Below are 22,751 nucleotides of genomic sequence, written 5' to 3'. Positions count from 1 at the left end.
AGTGGAAGATTTCAGCTTCAAGGCTTTTATAGATGTTGTACAAAGGAGCCTACATCTCAACCAGTCTGCCTCACACGTAGGTGTTATGACTTAATGTTCAGCTCATTAGGAGATGCATTCAATTGCCTTCACACAGAATGTAAGGATAGCAGCACAGTTTTAATAAGCACACTGTTGACACTTGGCTCCTGAAACGAGAATGAGATTATACCCAGCAAGCAGAAACACAACATTTTATTTAAAATTGGGCCTTTCGATATGGAGACCTAGAGCGGCTATGGCTAACTTAACGTGAACATAGTCTAACTACGATTAATTATTAATGGAAAGTCACTAGCTATGGTCAGTCTGGATATAAAATCACACACGGATAAAAGTAAGCACTGATCATGTAATCTGCATTAACATGTCCTCAAACAAAAATTTAAAATAGTGACAATGCGTGACCACTGGTAAGGGCCCAGTAAACTCTCCAACCACTAAAGGAATCCCCCATCTTGCCTGAGTGTGTGTATGTGTGTAGGGGATTCTTGCACACCCCGCCAGCCTTCTTAAGAGCTTGGAAGGATTTCCTCTTCCCCTCCTCCAGCAGAGTCCCCTCATTTAATTCCCCTATGGCCTTGTCAATGACCAGGGTGTGTTATCACCATCCACTGCCCCCTCCTGATTCTAAACCTCCAAGGATTGGGGAGCGTTGCACTGGGCCCTGCATTCCCTTACTTTCAATTACTCATAGCCTTGTCCAACTGCTGGACTGAGTTTGCTCACCAGCTGCTAACCCAAAACACAGATCCACCCAGCCTAGCCTAAAGGATGATGTGGAATTTCTCTGTGCCCTACATTGTACCTCCACATGATCTGATAGCAAAGGAGGGTGTCCTGCAACAGGACAATGGAGCAACTGCTGACAGCTTTCCAAACACGACACAGTGCCTACTGTCAGTAGCTACTCCAGCCCTACTTTTCCCACATTCTTTTGTGAATGAAAGAGGACTGGAGCAGCTGACTGTCAGTGCCCTGAATGTCAACATGACATAAAGGCAGCTGTTACCTGCTCTGGTCCTCTTTACCCTGTAAAAGCATGCAAGGATGGCGGGCTAGGTCAGCTGACACCTGCTGTAGTGTCCTGTCAGCAGTAAAACCCTGCAACATCTGTGAAGTGTGCCGCACAGGGGCAGGAGAGCATACCCCTCTGACCCTTAGGCAAAACCAAGGGACCTGGATAAGTGTAAAACAACAAAGGTGAGGGTACACCATTTACAAGTGAGCATTGGAGGCGAGCGAAGGAGTTGTCTGTTTATTAATTCTTTTTGTCTGTACAACAAACTTCCATTGCCATTGTTGCAAGGCCCTTGATCTGCATTTTGTGTGGAATTAGTGTTCCTCTTCAGCAATGTGAGTCTCATGTCTTGTTCTTTAATCAAGGTAGTTTATAAGTGCATTGAGTTGTAATAAGTATTCACAGAGACCATTATAAATAAATAAGCAAAAACATTATTTTAATTTTATTTTCAAATCTCTGATAGAGATTTTTTTTAAATACCTACCACTGTTTAGAATGCTGGACTACTTCAACATTCCAAATGCAATTCATAAATGCCAAGTGTAGTCCTTCAATTGCCATAGTTTGGTACTTTAAACATGGTGGTTTCATTGTCTCTAATTTCGTCAGATGGTAGCAAACACCTAGAGAAAGTAAAGAAAAAAAGGAAAGATATTCTTTTTGTCTTACATTTTCCTGAACCCTTTATGCCGGAAACCATTGATGTTGATGATTTTTTCTGGGCCATTGATGTTCATTGCTTCCTGAGCCCATTGATGCTTATTACTTCCCGGGGTCATTGAGATGTTTGAAGAATGAGGCCACTGAGGTTCTTGATGCATGGGGCCACTGATACTTACTGACCCTTTGTCAATAGGCTCAGTGCCCAGTTTTCTCTCCCATCACTTATGTGGGACAAACATCCTATAGAGACGGGGATGGTGGGAGGAAGTTTGAATGTGCCTGACAATACTGTGCACTTGCTAGATGCCAAACAAGCTATATGAATTGTTTTCCTGGCATAAGAAAAAAATCCAAACAACATCCAACAGTGTGAAGTATTGTGTGAGGAAGGGGCTGTGTACCTGTGACTCAGCAAGGAACCAGAAGCTGTTTGGATTTTTTCTTAGCCTAAGAAAGCAGACATCTCTTATTTTTGTGCTTATACCCACTTATACATTTGTGGGAAACCTATGTGGAATCCCTGGGGATCCCAGGGATTGCTGGAAAGCAGACACCATTCAACAAGCGATCTTTTGTGTAGATTGGACAAGAATTTTCCAAAGAAACTAATTTGTTGAAATCCAAAAGGAATAAATACAAGCTGGGAAAAAAGGAAATGTGTAACAAGGTTTTGAACAGTAACTTTTTGCATAGAGTGCAGGTTCTTTCTTAAAAATAATATACCTTTATGTTTGTCAGATTCTTCTGGTCCCAGAGATGTATAGTGCTTAAAGTTTGTTCATAGGTTGCAATGTGTATTCACAGTGTTCTGACCATGCACCACTTGATGAAGAATAATGCCATGAATCGAAATTGGGAGGGAATGAAAGCTATGACATTTTTCTATCAATGTAACAGTCTGATTTTACACATAGGGTTCACATTTGTATCACTCCGAATTGTGGATTACCTGTTATGCCAGGTGAATCTGAGGACATGTTTTCCAAAAGACTTTTTGTGGAGTCTGACCTAACAACAGGAAGGCACCTATACGCATATATCCAATTGATAATAGTAAATGCTCTACCATCCTGCAATGCCACACTCCTCTGATTTAAAATAGCACCCTACAATTGTGGGTGGGCCTATCGCCCATGACAGAAAATGCCCTTTGAACATGATGACAAAAAGTGCCAGAAAGAAGCTTGGAATGAGGTTGATTTTTAGGATGTGGGTAGCTGTGGTGTTTGGGCAATGGGTCAACCAGTACAAAGAGACACCTAACCCTTTGAAAACTAAATACAGGGGGTGTTAAAAAAAACAGATTTTTTTACCATTTCTATAATTGAAAGTTCTGGAATTTGTGGGGAGCAGCAAAACTCTTACCAGCCAGTGTTTCCACATCTAAAACAGAACTTCAAATATGTGGGTGAGCCTATCATAACAGAGACGAACAAGCAAACAACTATGCCTAGGTGAAAGTAATGTAGTGTCAATGTAGCCTTTACATGGTCAAAGCTTTGGCCTACTTGTGTCATGTGCAATATGGCCACTCACACTTGTTGGATACTATTTTTATTGATAGAGGTATGGGGATGCTGGACATTTTGTATTTGCTGGAAGATCTGAGTGTTCTGTTACGTGAAAAGTAAGACATTGCATGCTTATTATCCAGGCTTTGACATTTGCAGGATGTTCAGAGTAGTATAACATGCCAGGATTCACATATTGCATCTCATTGGATTTCCTTGGCTCTCTAGTATTTAGAAATGCCTGAGGTTGGTAAATACCCATGCGGGCTGACTGTTCCCAGTCCTAAATACTGCAATTGTTTGCAGACTCAAAGCACAGCCCATGAAAACATTCATTGGTGTCCATTTGTCTATTGGTTGGATCCCTGCTCAAACCAAATGAAAACCTGCACAAGTCTGATATTCCAATTCTCAGTTGATGCAGAGGAACATAGATAAGGTATGAGGTTTGGCAAGATTGTGTTCCCGCGTGAATAAAACTTGAGGGAATTACAATGTTTTGGGAAAAAGTTGTTGATGAAGGGTATACTACAATGTGTAGATACAGAAAATGTGACGTTGCGATTGGTTCCCATAGTCCTAACAATGAAACATGAGACCAAACAACAGATACCAAAACCAGCATTTCACTTTAGTTTTTTCAACTTCCCAGAATGCACCGAACACAACTTATCGTGCATAGGTTCCTCAAACCCATTGAAAACCCACACAAGTCTGTGAATCATGCACAGGAAACGTACGGGACCAAACATTTGAGTGAAGCCTGGGCAACGACGTGCTCCTGTCTGAGGAAAACTTTAGGGAAATAGCATGTTTTTGCTAAAAAATTATGAAATTGACAAATTGACAAATGCCATGTGTAACATGTTGTTCCCGCCAGCTATCCAGTGCGAGTGTGGTCTGGCAACCAGTGATGAAACCATGTGCTGTGTTGAACATTTCTGGTTATGATATGTTCCCATTCAGTGTAGGCGTGGTATCTATAACCATAGTACAGTTACCCCAAACCATCTTTTCTTTTCTGGGCCCCTGAAACTCATTGAAAACCTACATATGTCTGATAGCCCACACTGAAGCAACATAGAGAGACACAGCTGCTGGTCAAGTCTTGTCAGGGATATATTCTTTTGTGAGAAAGGCTTAAGGGAGTGAGTGCGTTGTAGGAAAAATTGATAAAAATCTATCATGTTCACCATTGTCTCCCAACCAGCCAATCAGAACAAGGGACATCTAGTGTGCACCAGTAGAGACATTAGGTTGTACAGAATTAGAAAGTACTTAGACCCAGATTTGCTAAGCCTTTATATTGCCCGTAACGCCTAAGTGCTGCACCTTTTTAAGATGTACAAGTTCGCATATATTTTTAGGTTGCCTATGTTCAGACAGGTTCATGAAAGGACTTTTTGGGTTTATTATTCATGCTCCATGTTGTTTCTATAAATGACGGTAATGTCCACACTTTACTTCACTCTGGGATGTATCCTGGTCACGCTTGGTGGTGGCTGGCTTCCCCCAGCCCTCGCCTGGTCACAGAAAATGTTTTTGCCTAGTGAGGACTGTGAACTGGGGGTGCGGGTTCGTGAACATATTACCTCTACTCTATTAAACAGGTTGGTGTTCTGGTTCAAATATCAGTCAACCAGTTCTCGATTAAGACATTGTATTGTGAATATTTCAAAAACGACAGGAATACATTTACTCAAATCAAGCAAGGGTTGGTATAAATCTGGTCTAGGTTGGGGGTAAATGTATTTTGCTCTTTTCCTTGTGAATTTAAATGAGACCCAGACTATAACTATTTCTGTCCTGGCTCTTTCTGCAGAAATCTCTACAGGATACATACATTTATATTTTATTTTCCAAAATCTAATGCCGATTTGTGAAATATGGTTAATTTTACTAAGGATAAAAGGATGTTTTTCAGATGTAAGTGCAACTCAAGTAAAACTGCAATCGCTGCTGCTGAACCTGTAAAATATACAGCGATTGCATTACTTGTTTTATGATGTACAAGTGGTTCCTAATAAAGACATCTAAGATTAGTTCGTAGATATACAATGGTATTTCCCTACTGTACCAGTAAGAGGATTCTGTGTGTTATGGAAGTGTGAGACATGGGTATGTCCCAAAGAAGGATTCAGAGTATTGAAAAGGAATTCGAGACTTTTGGATTTTTTCTAATCAACCTTAATAACTATCTAATGATAACTTCTAATGGCTATAGGATGCATTAAAATTAAGACTAGCTTCAATTGATGGTGTGTGGTACCAATGCACTGTAGGCCCCGTGTGTTACTTTAATGATACACTTTAAGTTTATTTTCAGATATTATTCATTGCATTTACAAAATAAAATTGTCATTTTTCTAAACAATATTCACCAGTTAACCAAATGTCCATCGCCTTCACCATTCAGTATCCCTATAGTTGATCATCAGGTTCCAGTCACATGATATTATTCTGGGTTGAAATGTATATTGTAGCAGTCCACCATTCACTGGCTCCCAACATGGTTAATGAATCCTTCCTCTAAGAGACTACTGTTCACTGAAAATCAGAGAGAAAAACACGGGGATCTTTGTTCTAGGCCAAATATCATGGTCCTAGGTCCTTTGCCATGGACACACTTCTTTAGAGTCTACAGGGAATATACTTTTCTCTAAATTCATTTCAATTTGAATATCTGCCGGGCTGTCTTTCTGCGGCTCAACCTCTAGCTGTTTAACTGGGTGGATACAGCATTGATATGGGGTGGGGGGCTTACTGAGGCAGGCATCTTTGGGCACTGCTAGTATTGAGTTGATTCACCTGACTTCTTTATGACAGCTTGGGAGGCAGCTCTGTGTACCTGAACCAGATAGGCATGAGTAAGGTCTTCGTCTCTTAACCTTCTCCAAGCTTCAAGCCTCTGGACAAGAAACATTATTTTTTTAATGTATGTTACGGCTATGACGCAAAGTCCCCGTTGATTGACATTTCTGTCTTCTTCCTTTCCAGGTGTGTGGCTCTGGTGACTGTCGTGCTGTGCATCCTGTTCTTTCTCTATTACTGTTTTTAGGGTTCAGATCACCACGAGAAGAGTCTGCCAAGTGTCTGTCTCCTTTATCCTGTAGTGGTTGAATAGATCTTCTGTGCTGTGACTTCCACTGCGATCGAGGACCAAGTAGCACCATGAAGGACTGCGCGGAGTTGCCTTCAGCACCATGAAGGACTCCGTAGAGGTGCCCTCTGCACCATGAGCACTGTTTACAGGTACCCTCTGCACCATGAAGGACTGTGCACAGTTACCTTCAACACCACGAATGGCTCCCTACAGCATCTGGGATGACTGCATATAGTCACCCATCGCACGATGAAGGACTACGTAGCGTTATGTTCAACACCATCAATGGCTTTTAGAACTTTTCTGTCTTCACCAGAAGGGTTTCCTAATGGTAACTTTGTTGCTGTAAAGACCTGCATAGAGTCACCATTAACACACTGAAAAGTCCATTATCAACTTCAATGGCAATCTCAGCTCAAAAGACAAGCTTTAGGAAGAAGAGGGCGTTGTAGGCGAGAGGTGATAGGCGTAGGTGAAAGGTTTACAGCCTTGTACCCACTTAGTAGAAGCCACACTGGTCTGGACAGCTGGGCCCGGCCTGGGCAAAAGAGGCCTGGTCACTTGATGTCCACCTCACCCCATGTTCTCATAGACACTGTTTTCAGCCCTGTGATTTTCAACCTCGAATAGTTATCAGATGTGTTAAACAAATTAGTTAAAAGCAAAAGAAGACTACCACTTAGATAGCATTAAGCTGTACCACGTGACCCAGGAAAGCAAAGAGTATCTGTGATGAACTGGCCACACCGGGAGTTGATCTTCAGAAGACATGTCTGCTTGGCAGGCAGTGTGTCGCCATCTTAGGTTCCTGTTTGCATTCATGCACACAGGGAAGGAATCTCATAGTTCCTGTGATCTGACATTTGAGGGTTATCTTAGTTAAATTTCAGCCAGAAAATATTTAACGAAAACCTACCATTACTAGTGGATTTAGGGACCCAAGCCTCAACAGCGATGCAATGCATAGACTGCACACAATGACGTCAGAGATGGTGTAAATAATACATTTATACAAAATAAGCATAAACATGGGTCTCCCCCGGTGCAGGTTGTGGATGTATGCACCACTACTACCACAAAAGATGTATTGAGAGGGCGACTGGCCTACCGAGATCAAGACTGCCCCCAACAACTTGTTGCCTCTGGTAGACTTCCAAATGTTGGACAGTGTTGAGTAAGCCATATGAATGACTTGCCCCATTGGGTACTTGTCTTTGAAAGTCATGGGCCTATTGTGAAATCTCCCAGTTTCTCTGTACACTAATATTCCTCCAGATGTACCCACATGTTAGACCAGAATGACGGACTTAAACAGCTGAGCCCATCAGAAGCTTCACTCCTCCCTGGACGGTGATCAGCTCAGCCCACAGATGGCCTTTCCTCATACGAGTGGTGTTTGTAGAAAGCAATGATGTATTAAACCCTCCCACTGCATGGCGTGGACTAAATATTTCTGGATCACAGCACCAATGTGTCTTTAGCTTACGCAGACTTCTGTGAAAGCGGAAAGCAGCTGGAATCACGACTGGGTGAGCTCACTTGTGGCAGCGGTTTGATGTGCCCAGGCATTGTGTGTTTCCATTGGAAGGATGGATGAGGCATTGCGCCATCTTACAGCTTTGGTCCTGTTTCTTTGCGTAATGTGGTCCATCATTGACCTTAAAGTCACACAAAGCCCACTCATACTTGTGGTGTTGGTTCAGTTTATTATTCACTTGACCTTGAATTCAATCAGATATTCCTAGAAAGTGGAGTGACTGCGCCCATCCTCCTGGCTTAACTCTCTTCATCACAAGCAAGGAAGGGTCACTCGGGCAATGGAGGGAGAAAGGCAAACCTATCAACTGCTTACGTTTTCATAGAGGGAAATATCCAATGATTTGGGAGGGTGCACCAATTGAATGCAATGAAGATAAAAACATTTTGGGAGAATATGGTAGGTTTACATATCTGGTGATCTCATCAGGGCCATAAGAAGGATAAAGTCTCTTGCTACAAAATGTATATATTTTAAAGGAAGCCTATACTGTTTATGAATGATGAGGAAGCTAAATACATCTATACCATTAGATGATTCCAAATGCCTGAGCTGCTGTGTTTTATCTTTTTCTGGAGAGTATTTTTTATATTAGAAGCAGGTGCCTGTTCATTATGGAGACCCGCATTACATTGTTCAACCAACTCTGATAAAACTACTGGCATTACTGAATCTCATTGGAATATGTGGGAGGCATTTTACTTGTTTGAAGCCTAGAGGGAACTTCAAGGAGGGTAACATCCTCCAAAGAGAGGGATGTCTTAGTGGATTGCAAGTGCTTCTCAAGAACCATTTTGAGATAATGTGTGACTGGCGGGGGAATCAGTGCACTGAGTGTACTGGGCAGAATAATCAGAGCTCGAAGCATGGGTATGATCCGGAATTTAAAGGAGTGGAATCTGGATGAGGGTACAGAGCAGCAGGTGGACCATCGGATATTATTGGCGGCAGACCATAGGATGAAGGACCAATGAGTAAGCAGGGTCAGGGAGGTCAAGCTAGCTGATAATTTCACGACGCAAGGAGAGGCAGTGAGGCTGACATCTAGAAGTAATGACACAGTCTCTAGTTGTGCAGAGGCATCTGCAAAGCTTTGGTGCAAAGTGCACTGCAAGAAGTGGTGGTACCCAGAGGACTTCAAGCCCATAGTTATGCAGACGGGACACTTGGGCTCTGAAACTGGCATCGGTACCGCAAGCTCTAGTGGTGCAATGAACACTGCCAAGTTCTAGTGATCCATAGAACACTGTCCAATAGTAGTGTTACTGGTAACATTGCTGGTGGTGCAGAGAACACAGCCAGGGTTAAGTGGTGGAGAGCACCACCAGGCTATTGTTGTGCAGAGGAAATAGCCAGGCTCTTGTGAAGCAGAGGACCCTCACTGGCTCTAACAGTGATAAGAACACTGCAAAAGAGTAATTGAGGAGCAGGGAATGTTGACAGGGTGCAGTGGTGCAGAGCACACTGCCATGATATGGTGGTGCAGATGTAGACACTTGAGGGCACACTGTACTAGGCCAAGGGGAAAAGCAATATGATGATAAATGTATGATAAATGTACTCTGAACCGGAGTGAGCAGTGCACGTGGTACTCCTAGATTATTAAGCTCGTTTCTTGACAATTCGTGTATCTCTCTGTGTGCGCGGACTCTTTTCACCATGTAGCAACTTTATCACTGTGTGCAATGAATTAGGGGATGGTCTTTTCTTCAAATCATCTCTGAACACTGAAGTGCTTTTTCTATATCACTAATATTATTCCTAGTGCTGTTCACAGGCATCTGTAAAGTCTATACTGTGATTGTGTGGTGCCAAATGCCAGTGCCTGACAGAAGGTTATGTCAGATGACAATCAATCTTGTCAGTTCATATAGAACCTTCCCCCTTGCATTCGATCATTTCCCAGCATGTGACCATATCTTCCTGAAACAGATCACCTTTCCCTGTGATAGAGCTTGTCTATCACACCGACTTGACAGAGTGGATCTTTCAGTAATATGTCACATCCTATCTTCATGGAGCTTACCTCCCCATTAGAGAGACCATACATTCTCTGATGAACTTTCCCCTCCAACAGATCTATCTGCTCCTTCCAGTAAGAGAAACCTGCATAGGGTTTCATGTAAAAACATAGACTGCAAAAAAACATGTTTTGTAAAAAAGAAAAAAAATATATAATGGACACCATAATATGCTCTTGGCCATCTCAACCTTACATACATTTCTTTCTCAAACATTTTGACTAACCCACTTCCAATGTGTTGAAGGGCTGAATTAATGTATTATTCTAAATCTAAATCCTTGCATGTGCTTAAGAGATTGTTTCTGTCCAGGTAAAATAATTTGTTGGGAGACGTTTCTGCATGTAAAAACTTTGGGAGTCTACATTTTGGAGTCTGTATTTTTGCAAAATATGTTTTTGTGGCCTATGCATTAACATGATACCCGGTTATGGATTGTGCCAATCATGCAATAGGCCAAGCCCTCTTTAACAGATTTCAGCCCACTTGACCAATTCTACTTTCCCTGTAATAGATAATGTTCTCCTTAAACAGGGCAAATCTTGGGTCATAGCCTTTGTATTAGTTCACTCCCTTTAAGAGAACATATTCAAGAAAGATATTCAGCTATGGCAGGCCATTCCTTTCCCGAAATAGGTCAGATTGCCCCTGCGAAAGGAGCAACCGTTGCATTTTATCACATTAACCAGTAATAAATCATACTCTCACTAAATCTCACTATGTCCTTCCTGTTATGAACCATATTTCCTTGTACTAGATCATATTACGGGGAGTAACTTTCTTGTAGACCACTATATAGCAAACTCTCCTGTGAGAAATCATATTTTCACGAGGTAGGTCATATTGCCATGTGTTAGATAATAGATCATACCCTTCCTGTATAAGACTATAGCCCCCTTTAAAGCACTCTATTTCCCAAAATAACATAGATAATTATAGTTGAAAGAGATCATATCCACCTGCAATATTTCATTCTCTTCCCTTAGGCAATAACATTTCACTGCAGTAGATGCTACCTACCTTGCGGTTGATCACACCCTCTTGAAGAATGTAATAAACCACTCTAAATAACCATTTGTCTCTATCACAGGTCATGTAACACAGAAGATAGTATACTGTCTGGCAAAAGAACATACCCTCCATGTAGTTGATCTAATTCTAACTGTATCTGACTATATTACCCTGTAATAGGTCACATTCCCCAATGAGATATTGTACTGATCAGTACTAGGTCACACCCTTCATGTAGTAGATCATACACCTCGATGTAGACTATCTCTCCCCTTTTCTAGACTGCTGAGATAAATCCACTTTCCCCGTGATCCTTAGTAGACCATACTCTCTCTGTTAGAAGCCAATTGCACTCTCCCTGTGACATGACATAATCCCTGTAATGCTCTCTAATACACTTTGTAATATAGCATACAATCTTTACAGTAGATGGTATAGCATAAATACGGATGTATGACGTTAAAACGCATACTTTTACAACGCATACCGTTACAACGGGACTTTTACAACGCAAATACTATTACAACGCATGTATTTACAACGCATTTTTTTACAACGCAGGTACCTTTACAACGCATACCATTACAACGTAAGTATTGGTAAGTATATATAATTTTTTTAATTGTATATTATTTAAAATTATTTTTATTTAATGTAATTGTATTTAATTTAATTTAATTTAATTTTATTTAATTAATTTAATTTATATTTATTTTTATTTTATTTTTTTCTTGTACCCCTTTATCTAAAATTCCCAAAACTGACCCTGAACCCTAAAAATACCCCTTTACCCAAAAACCCAAAACTGACCCTGAACCCTAAAAATACCCTTTTACCCAAAAACCCAAAACTGACCCTGAACCCAAAAAATACCCCTTTACCCAAAAACTGAAAACTGACCCTAAACCCTAAAAATACCCCTTTACCCAAAAACTGAAAACTGACCCTGAACCCTAAAAATACCCCTTTACCCAAAAACTGAAAACTGACCCTGAACCCTAAAAATACCCCTTTACCCAAAAACTGAAAACTGACCCTAAACCCTAAAAATACCCCTTTACCCAAAAACTGAAAACTGACCCTGAACCCTAAAAATACCCCTTTACCCAAAAACTGAAAACTGACCCTAAACCCTAAAAATACCCCTTTACCCAAAAACTGAAAACTGACCCTGAACCCTAAAAATACCCCTTTACCCAAAAACCCAAAACTGACCCTGAACCCTAAAAATACCCCTTTACCCAAAAACCCAAAACTGACCCTGAACCCTAAAAATACCCTTTTACCCAAAAACCCAAAACTGACCCTGAACCCTAAAAATACCCCTTTACCCAAAAACCCAAAACTGACCCTGAACCCTAAAAATACCCCTTTACCCAAAAACCCAAAACTGACCCTGAACCCTAAAAATACCCCTTTAAAAAAAACCTAACATATAACATTTTAAATATAATTATATACTTACCAATACTTACGTTGTAATGGTATGCGTTGTAAAAGTACCTGCGTTGTAAAAACATGCGTTGTAAATAAATGCGTTGTAATAGTATTTGCGTTGTAAAAGTTCCGTTGTAATGGTAGTGCGTTGTAAAAAATGCGTTGTAATGGGTGTTTACCCATAAATACATTCCGTGAATATAGGGCTTGTATAGAGATTATTTATTCATTTCCTCTGGAAATTGTCTTTTATTATAGAATATATCAAATGTTTTCCTATGAAGCACGTGTTTTCCTATGAAGCACGTGTTTTACTAGGTATGGTGATTAAATATATATTGTTATTTTGATTCTTACTTACTGAATGATGTACTTGCTATCACCACAGACCAGTCTGCAATCGACTTACGAGTTATGGGATCCATTTGTGTAACCTACCTGGGCCGAAAGAGTGGTTCCATGTTCAAGAGCTGGTCATACCTAAGGACTAGAAAGGTTGATTTCAGTCTGTCGGTTTCATTGCCTTACAAACCGTGTTGCTTGTCTATGACCACTGAAGCTCTCGACCGGACTAAACCCTGAGATTCTGCCCAGCGTCACAATTCTCATCAATGTAACAAAGGCTCATGCTGTACATTCTTATTACACTCTTTTAAGGAGACACATCTCCTTTGTGACACGTTGGACTAGATTTGTGAAATAGAACACAACCTCTTCTGCTCCAATAGCCTTTAGAGGCAGACCTAGAAATAGCTTACTGTCTTATAATGTTAGGAAGGAAGTTTTTAATGTTTTACACTTATCTATTTAACACGCCACTTTATTAAACAAGTTGCTAAAGATGTTATTGAATTTATGGACGTTTTTGGATTATATTTGTATTGGTTCACATGTGTTAATATTGTCACAGTTGCTGTTTTTTATCGTTCCTATATTCCAATTCTTGCTGCTATTGTTGACAGGTCATTCCTGTAAACAGAACTGGTCTCCACAAGGCCTCAGACTGTCAACCGAGGATCTGTCAATCCAGAGAGTACCTACGCCCTAGAGCACCCAACGTGGGGTGTAACTAACTCCGAGAGCACTCAGCTTTATAAACACCCAAACCTAGGAGTAGATGACAGTCGGAACACCCAAACTCTGGTGCACTTATGTCCTGGATCTTTTGAAGTAGCCAAACCTCATAGAACCTAACTCCAAGGGCAAATAACTCTTGGAAGAGCCAAAAGCAGACTCCCCAATCTTTTGAGCACCCAAATTCCATAGCATCTCAACCCTAGGAACCCGCCATAACTCGAGTATCTAACATTGAGACCACGGACCTATATGAGGACCCAAAACCAGGAAAAGCTAACCCTTGGTACACTCAAACTTGTTACCACTCAACCCCCTAAGATCCACCCCATGGACATCCAAGCCATGAAACACCCAGAATTTGAGGAGCCTGACCCCAGACTATTTGAAATGGGGCTACCAACTCTAGGTCAACCCAAATCTCTATCCTGGAAGCACCCAAAACTGGGGGCACCAAAGGCTTTCGGGCCTCCAGCCCTTGGATCATTCCAACAATTGCGGCACCCAGGCCTGTGGCTTATAATGGTTAGGCCACCCAACCTCCTGTGGGTACAATGCCAGAAGCATTCAATGCACTGCCTGCCACACTTCTGGTTGAGTTAGTTACAGACCTCGCGTGGCAATCTCTGTCTCACTTGCTCAAACTTTCTCCTCTGCTCCACTGTCCGACTGTCAGTCACTGCCTCCCATTCCTTCCCTCCCACAGAGCATCTCTTAACTGCATATGATGCTGTGACAGACTTCAGGTGCTTTGTGGAGCAATGGCATTAGGGCCAATGTCTGATTTACGATTTTAGACTCTGACATTGCAGAGTTATTGATTGTACATTCTTATATGATATGATTAACTCACTAAACGGTGTCTGTGAAAATACAAATAAAGTTTCACTGAGATATTTGCAAGCTGTGTTTTGTTTTTATTGTATTTTATTATTTATAATTATAAGGAAAGGCTGGGCTCTGTATACAGATTTTGTAACATGGATACAAAGTGTGTCAACTCTTGGACATGATTGCTCTGGGTATTGCCACTATAATACCAAACTTGTCACATATAGGGTGGAATATCTCAGGGATTACCTCAAGATTAACACTTCCAGAGTTGTGTAGCAGAGGAAATTGGCAGGGTGACACGAATGTCACTCTTTCAGTCTGATGACATGGAAACCTTTTAAGTGGATGTATGTAAGAGTCCCCAGAATCCCCTTTTCATTTTAGCATGCACTGTAGACGCAGCATGAGGTTTCATGCTAAAAACAGGGAGGGGGAGGTCTTGCTTTCTCATCTTCTGGGACTAATCCACCTTTGATAACTGATTTTATAATGTAATACGTTCCTCGTGCACCAGCGCTTACAATGATGTTATTTTATACATATATATATATATATATATATATATATATATATATATAACCTACTGGCGGTCACCAGTAGGTAGTTATAGTTAGGATTGGCTACCATAGGAAATCCGCAACATTCTATTGGGAATAACTCTTGCGCCGCTTGAGGAATTTGTGTGTAATTTTCCAAAATGTTGGCCAGCTCCGCTGCGCTCCTTCCCTGAAAGTTTCGGGGGGATTAGTGAAGTGGGGGCTGAGAAAAAAGGGGGGTCCCAAAACGTGTTTTCCCCATTTTAATTTCCATAGGACGGTCTGACAAGTCTACAGCCCGAACCGCTGAACGGAATTACGCCAAACTTGGCAAAATTGTAGGGACTGGTACGCAGATGTGCCTTTGCTATATTTGGTGAAAATTGCTCCAGTGTTTTTTTTAAAATTAACTTCAAAAACACATATATATCTATAGGCGCACTCCGAGCGCTCACCGGTACGCGTACCGGGGAGCGCACCCGGCGCGCTACGGGAGTGCGCGAGCGGAAATCTGATTGGCTGTCGGGTGTCTGTCAACATTGTAAACAGTCCGGAGAGTCCCCCATCTTGTGTCTCGGTAGAATTGAGACACAAGAGGTGAAAAAGAAAGGGGGATATAATTAAAAGGGGGCAGAGTAGACACATCCTGACCCCCTAGGTTTTCTGAGGGGGGCCTAGAAGGACCCTGAAGGGCAAAAAGATTTTTATTTTTTTTATTTTCGCGGGGTAAGCGCTGGGTGCGTTCTCAGATGTGCGCTCCGGTACGCGCACCCTGAGCGCACCACAGGGAAAAACAGTGTAAAAAATTATAGTAAAAATATAATTTAGAGTGCTTAGAGGTAGGGTAGCTCTGAAAAGAGATGTTGTGTTATTTGGGTGTTTTTTGTACCTACAAGTAGGTACCAATGCAGAGTCTTATATTCAAGAGGAAAACTCTATTCCCCTCATCTGTAAAATGCGCACCATCTCTCCTATAGCTGTCTTGCATGTTGTAACGCAAGTTGTTGTGGTAAATGGAACCCATACCATAGTCTCTGAGGACAGCAGAAACAGATTTATTCACATGTTTCCTTTCTTTCTCAATCTGTGGACAAAATTGGTTGGACCAGTTCCATTTTTGCCTTTGGCATATATTAGAAAATACCAAGGCAGTTTTGGGAAAAAGTGACATCAATTGCCCAAAGATGTCCTTTAAAAGCATTTCCAGACCTACCCCAGTCAAAGTACCCAGGTCATTTCCACCACAGTGCACAATTATACGGTCAGGGTGTGGAAGATGCATAAAGGATTTTACCAATGGTATCAATTGGTGACTCCTCAATCCTCTCTGTCCAATCCATACAATGTCCACATTTGGTAAATCAAGGTTGTAAATACCTCTGTTAGCTGCGTATTTTTGATTCCAGTGGACAAAGCTATGACCCACAAACCAGACTTTTGGCATCTTGAAGGTAGATGTGCTTGTATTCAGATGAGTTGTGGAAATGAAATGGCAGTTTGAAAGTAGGAGTTATGTAAAAAAGTGGTTGAGATTCAGTGCACTTGAAAAACAAAAAATGATTGGTGCTTTCTTAACATTCTCCACTGAAAACTAGGGTGCATGCTTTTGTTTTTTGAAAGAAGTCATTTCAATGGTTGAGGAAAAGTCATTTCAAGAAACATTGCACATGATTAGCTGGTACATTGAGTGGTCAAACACCCTTGCTGCTTTTGTTTTGCAACATAGTATGCTGAACTTCTGAACTGTGTGCTGGGTGAGGAGGGAGTTACCATGGTAACAGGGGAATGAGCACTGGGGGATGGGTGAATGTTATGTGACTTTCAAAGTGTTCAAAAGTACAAGCAATTAAAATGTGCAGTTTCTTACTCCACTTCATTAACTGCTTCTCTTACTCCTTCTGTCCTCTTACTTCTACACTCCCCTTCCTTCATTCTCTCTCTGTTAGCCTCATTCTCTCCGTCCCCTTAGTCTCTCACTCCTTTTCTATCACGCTCACTCCCTATAACTCAGCCATACTCCTACACACACCTTCTTTCAGACCTTTTCCTTTACTTTCCTTCCTCTGTCTTCCCATCCTTCGCTCCTTCACTCTTTTCCCTTCCCTTAAGCTACCTTAAAATTGCTTTTGTTCTACTTCTATTATTTTTATTCATCAATTCATCATGTGTCGGTAAATAAACACCTGCCTCATTTTGTAGGTGGTGTGAATAATAGAGCATTCATATGCCTACAAAATGACACAGCCACGTCATCATGCCTTTTTTTATAGCTTTTTCTTAAAGTTTTTATGCAATGTTGAACAGCATCTTGCTGATGCTGTACAGCATGGCTAAAAGGCATTGACAAAGCCAATAGGTCCCAATGGCAAGATTGAATGGTTTTGCCAATTCTTCTCCCATGATAGGGATTCTTGGAGGGAGAAAAAAGTAGCGAACATTGAGTTTGTTTCTGGACTGGAGTGTAGCTCACAACGCTGGGATAAAGGCTGTAACATTGGACTGTATTTTCAGGTTTTAGGCATATTCTAATTAAGAACACATTTGCCGGTTTTAATTTTAATTCATTAATTAATTGACTTCTTTTATCTAAGGAGAAATTGGTTTTGTATCTGAGATCTCTCTAATATGTCATATAGAATATTTCTACTCCTGTGTGGAATGCTCATGGCTGGAACTTGCAAGATCGATAAATGTTGCAGCTTGCTTGGTAGCATGTAGATCTCTACTCCCTAACAAAAATGTACTTACCTAGCAAGTCATTCTTCCACAGATTCTGTGACTAACTCAAAGAGATCTCACCCGACCCGGAATGCCAGACTGCCATCTGGATACCATGGGTTTTTGCTGAGCACGGGTTATCCCTTCTTCCATAAGTTAGGTCACCCCATTCCCAGGCAGGGCCGGACTGGGAACCGAAACCGGCCCTGGCAAAGAGCTCGGCTGGGGTGGGGGAGTATGCTAGTGGAAAGCTTTGTGGTGCTTTTGTTGCTGGGGGCCCATATTGCAGCAAAACCGGCCCCCGGTAACAAAAACTGCCCCCACCCTGGTGGCCCACTGGGGAAACGCCTGGTGCCCACTAAAGCCAGTCCAGCCTTGCTCACAAGACACGTCTATATGCGTCACATATGTGGGTCCTTCTAACACTAAACGTTGGACAGTTCTCCTGATTTCCTGGACCCAATCCTTTGGCATTTACCTGTTTGTTTTGACCCTGGTTGTACTGTCACTGTTCAGTGACTGCTGCTTAGGAATATCGTTATACTTCTGCCATGTCCTCTATCACTTTTGATTTCACATTCAAGTGTCCCTCTGTCTGCAGAAAGAGTCCACAGATGACTGGCAGCGGCCAGGGATTTGTCTGAATGCACACTCAAGGCTATAGCAGAGGCAAGCTTTTTGGTGTGACCCCTGACACAATTGATGAGGTAATTTGTGAGATCATGTGTGCAACATGTATGTGTCATTGGAAGAGTTACGTTTGCACTTCCAACCATGCTTGGTGAATTTGAGTTTTAGGCTTTGGATTATAAGTGAGGCTCCCTGTTTTCCGTTTTTACTGATGTTTACAGGTGAATACAGACAGAAAACATTTATTTTCGTGTCTGTATTTATTTTTAAATGTGGATAGAAACGGAAATTGGGTTGCTTTTTGAGTAATTCTAAATACTGTCTGTCATGACTACCATGCCAATAGCTGTGTGGATTGATAAGTAAGGGGGTTAAAAAAGGTATTTTAGTAAAGAGGCTTTAACAGAAGTAGATAAATATACACAAGATTGATACTGAAATTTGCATATTTTCATATAAATGCATTGATTTATCTTCGCGAGTGTTCACAGCACTGAAACCTGGCAAACATTCAAGTAGGAGTGCATATTTATCGGTTAAATAAATGTGGAAATATACTAATTTCAGCTTCAGTTTTTTTTTTTTACAAAACCCAAAATAAATATGGATAAATACAGACGGAAATGTAAAAAAAAAATACCATAAAACTGGGAGCCCTAGTTATAAGCATAACATGTGGTCAAGAGAGGTTTTTATGAGAATCTCTATGACTATTTTGCGCTCTGAGTGAGAGTTGACACAGAAAGCCCCTTCAAACGCTGGTAGAGCATACAGCCCTAGCCTAGTTCATGATAGCAAGTTCTGTAAGATTTTTACTTTCGCCCCAACGCACAGAACAATCATGGATGTGCATGCATGGCTCCCCAACACGCGTATTCTGGCACCGAATGGGGGTCTGTGGTCTGGAAGGACATACAGTAGACACTTTGTCTGTCTGAAGGTCATCCCTGAAAATGCCAGTGTTTGCTTTTTAAATCTACACATACATTTTGAATCAGAAGCACCGGACCCTTCAAAATCACGTGGATTGGGGAATAATGCCCCATCTTAAGCCCTCTTTCCCAAACTCACAAGGCTTGATCTTTAGCTTTGCCCAGGAGCCTGGATAATTAGCTGTCAATCAAAGGAGATGTTTGCAAAATCACATCTAGGGGTCAATTGACGACCCACATTTGAGATGACCATAGCTCTGACAAGGTAGCTATCCTTCATTACAGAAAAAGAAGCCTTTAGTAGCGTATGTGTGTACCTGTAAATAGTGTTTATGCAGGGTTTTAATCCAAGGTTATTTTTTTTTACAACATTTGCTTTACAATCTTTGCAATATCATATATTATTGGACAAATTATTGATCAGGCTGCCAGTGATGTTGCTGATGATCTTTGGGATGCTGTGAGCAGTGAGTTGCAAGGTTTTGGGATTTTGGATAGCAGCCATGACGTCCTTTCTATTGATATTTGTAAGGGATTTGTTTTAAAAATGGGGGGGGGAATGTTACTGATTTTAGTATTGTAGTATAACAATCTTTAATTTTTATTTCTAAATGATTCATTCTGTTTTATAATAATGTAATTTATGAAACCTATTATTCGTTGCTCCAGAAAGTAGTAATCAGTGGCGTAACACAGGCCTCCGCAACCCAGTGATGCGGGGGTGGGGGCGAGGTGCAGGGGGCCCCCTCAGCACAGTACTCTGGCCCAAGAGCTCCTGATTAAATCTGGAGCGCTGGCCCCTCCAATTACCTTGCAGGAGGGGGGTTCGAGTTTTGTTATACCATTGGTAATCTTGATGTTTTGTCGTGCCCAACTGGTAGTAGGTCCATGCTGAGCCCCCAATATCAAGCACCCTTTACTCACTGGGTGCAGGGCTCCAACTCTGGCCATACTCTATGTGCAATTCCCATGGTGATAATGCCCAGTGGGCACCACTTTTGAACATGCCCGGCGAACGGTGTGGTGTGCATAGGGTGTGGCCTTCATATACCTAGTATATATGGGGCATGGAATGTGGCTGTACCCAATAGGTACTGGGTGCAACGTGTAGTTTTCAGTCATTTCCATTCCCAAAATTACTCAGCCCAATGCACACTGGGTACGGCCTTTGCCTGTTTCTATCAGGGCCACGGCAACATTTGCGGTATTTCAACATATCTTGCACCCAACCCTGCATCCCCAGAACCCACTGTGCAAGGCCTGTGACCTTTTTACTAGGCACTAACTAATGGCTTGATTATGATGGCGGTCAGACTTTCGTCTGACCGCCATCATATCGGGGATGGGACCGCCCAACTTGCAGTCGACGGTCTCACCATAGGTATTACAATACAACCGCCTTGAAGTTGGTCACAATGTGCATGTTTTGTATTGCGAGTGCTGTGGGCTGCAGCACACGTCACAGTACAAAAACACACATCAGACATATCCCTGCACTATGTGTCAGGCACCATGCGTGCCCCCAAATCCCAAAGCTGAGGCCCAGGGCTGGAGGGGGGCCCCCAATGTCCCTTTCCGCACGGTAACCCGCCATGAATGGGCCAGTGGAAAGGAACATTGTAAATACCTACAGCGGTGCCTGGCATGCACCACCAGCATTGTAAGTATTACTGCTCCTCCGACTGCCAAAGAACCACCATAATAATGTGGCAGGCGGTAATGCAGTCACAGATGGCGGTGGAACCGCCACCGATGGGGTGACAGTGGCGGTCCCACCGCCATCCTAATGAGGCCCTAAGTTGTTGCTTTTGCTCTCACTTTGTAGGAATTCCCTCTCTCCCAGTATCCACTGTCTACCAATGTTTATAATAAAAATCATTTTGAGGATTTCATAGGAATATGCAACGCCCTGTATGGCTTCCTCCTCTTCGTGATTAATCTGCACACAATTTTCCAGGATCAAATGTAAACGGGTATATTTCGTTTTTCGATACGTTCCATGCAGATTTGTCATGGAGAGCCATGTTTAGATGCAATTCATAATAAGAATTTCTACTGAAGCATGTAACTAGTGCAGTGGACATGGCATGGCTCAGTGCATACTGCTACCAGTACAATATTTGGGTTAGGGCTCAGGTAGGATTGGGGTTAGGGTTACGTTTGTATGGTAGAGATATATTAATGCAATCGCAAGCTAGGTTTTTGTTGACAGTATAAAACGGAGTATTGTCTCAGAGTTCCAATGGTTAAATATATCCTTTTGTCTTTGAGTGCAAAGAAGTGCTTTAACTTCCTGTGGAAAATGGCACAGTGCTCCCTGGGAGGGGGTTTGACCACCCTGATACATGGCCCCAGGAACACCTTTACCTGAACTATGTCTGGGATGTTTATGGCAGTTCTCCATCATCATGTAACATGCCAAAAAGAGGAGCAGAGCATCCCTTGACAGCCGATCAGATTCTGTATCCGTTCATAAGATTGCCATGCCTTTGGACACAGCGGCGGCTCCTCTGCTATGGTGGAGGACTGTCGTCCCACCTACCAATAACCCAAAAAATGAAAAGAACTGATAATAAACCCTTGTTTATTTTTGTTTTATTTTTTCTCTCTGAGCCGATGCTTGGGGTGGGGCCAGGGTGATGACAGGCTTGGTGGAGAAGTGGCTCACTGCTATTCAGTTCGCATGACGGTCTAGCCGGCCGTCTCAGACACTAAAGCTATCTTGAACCTGAGCTGCGTTGTGGGTTGGAGACAGCAGAGACAGGCGCCCAGTCTAACTGGGAGTGCAAATCATCAGCGCTCAGGCCAATCCTGATGGTGCTTTCAGCAGCATGAAAGCAGCTCCAGGATTGGCTGCAGTGCACTCTCTGAGACTGTGCCTGCAGAAGAGAGGGGCGCGATGCGGCAGGTAAGTATTTTTTTTTTATTTGGCTCATCCGTTCGTCTCCTGTCCACCTCCCTCTCCCCTACCCCTCCACTCTGTCAACTTGCCGACCATTACTGTTTGGACATCCTACTTGCCGGCCATTACTGTTTGGACATCCTACGACTTCAGGTGCTTTTGCACCAACACCACAGAAAAATTCTTAATGCACTTACATTACATTTGGAAAATCACAAAGAGAAATGTGGCTTCTTTATGTATAGCTAATTTGGTGTTATTCCATCCATCAATTCCTATTGTAGCTTCTCCCTAAACTCCTTCTGAGATTTAAAGATGTAAAAACCTTGTTTTGGGACATCCCGTCTAACCTTACCACTCCCACTTCCTTTGTCAATATGAGCAACATTTTTTAGAAAGGAAGAATAATGACATTTAGTTATGAGCAAAGCAACATTTGTTTTTCATGCAGTCAAAATGATCTAACCATAACTATGGCTATTACCACCTCTATACTATGTATGTTATTGTGATAAACCTTAGTTAAGGTATAGTTAATGTTGTTGTGCGGACAATTGGGGCTGCAACACAAAATCTAAAACACTGGAAACTGACTAGTGAATCATAACTCCCCCCCCCCACTATAAAGTGTTAACGTTTGAATGCATATTGAATAATAGAGTAAAAGTTATAAATGGAGCAGGCCATGGTGTTTCTCATGATGCATTAGGAAATTTCAGTATAGAACATTTACTGCAAAAAAACCACAAAACCATCTTAATTAAAATCCACTAAATATG

The sequence above is a fragment of the Lissotriton helveticus genome, chromosome 5_1, assembly GCF_964261635.1.
Source record: "Lissotriton helveticus chromosome 5_1, aLisHel1.1, whole genome shotgun sequence".
Classification (NCBI taxonomy): Eukaryota; Metazoa; Chordata; class Amphibia; order Caudata; family Salamandridae; genus Lissotriton; species Lissotriton helveticus.
The sequence above is the reverse complement of the archived record's forward strand: the minus strand, read 5'-3'. Positions refer to the sequence as shown.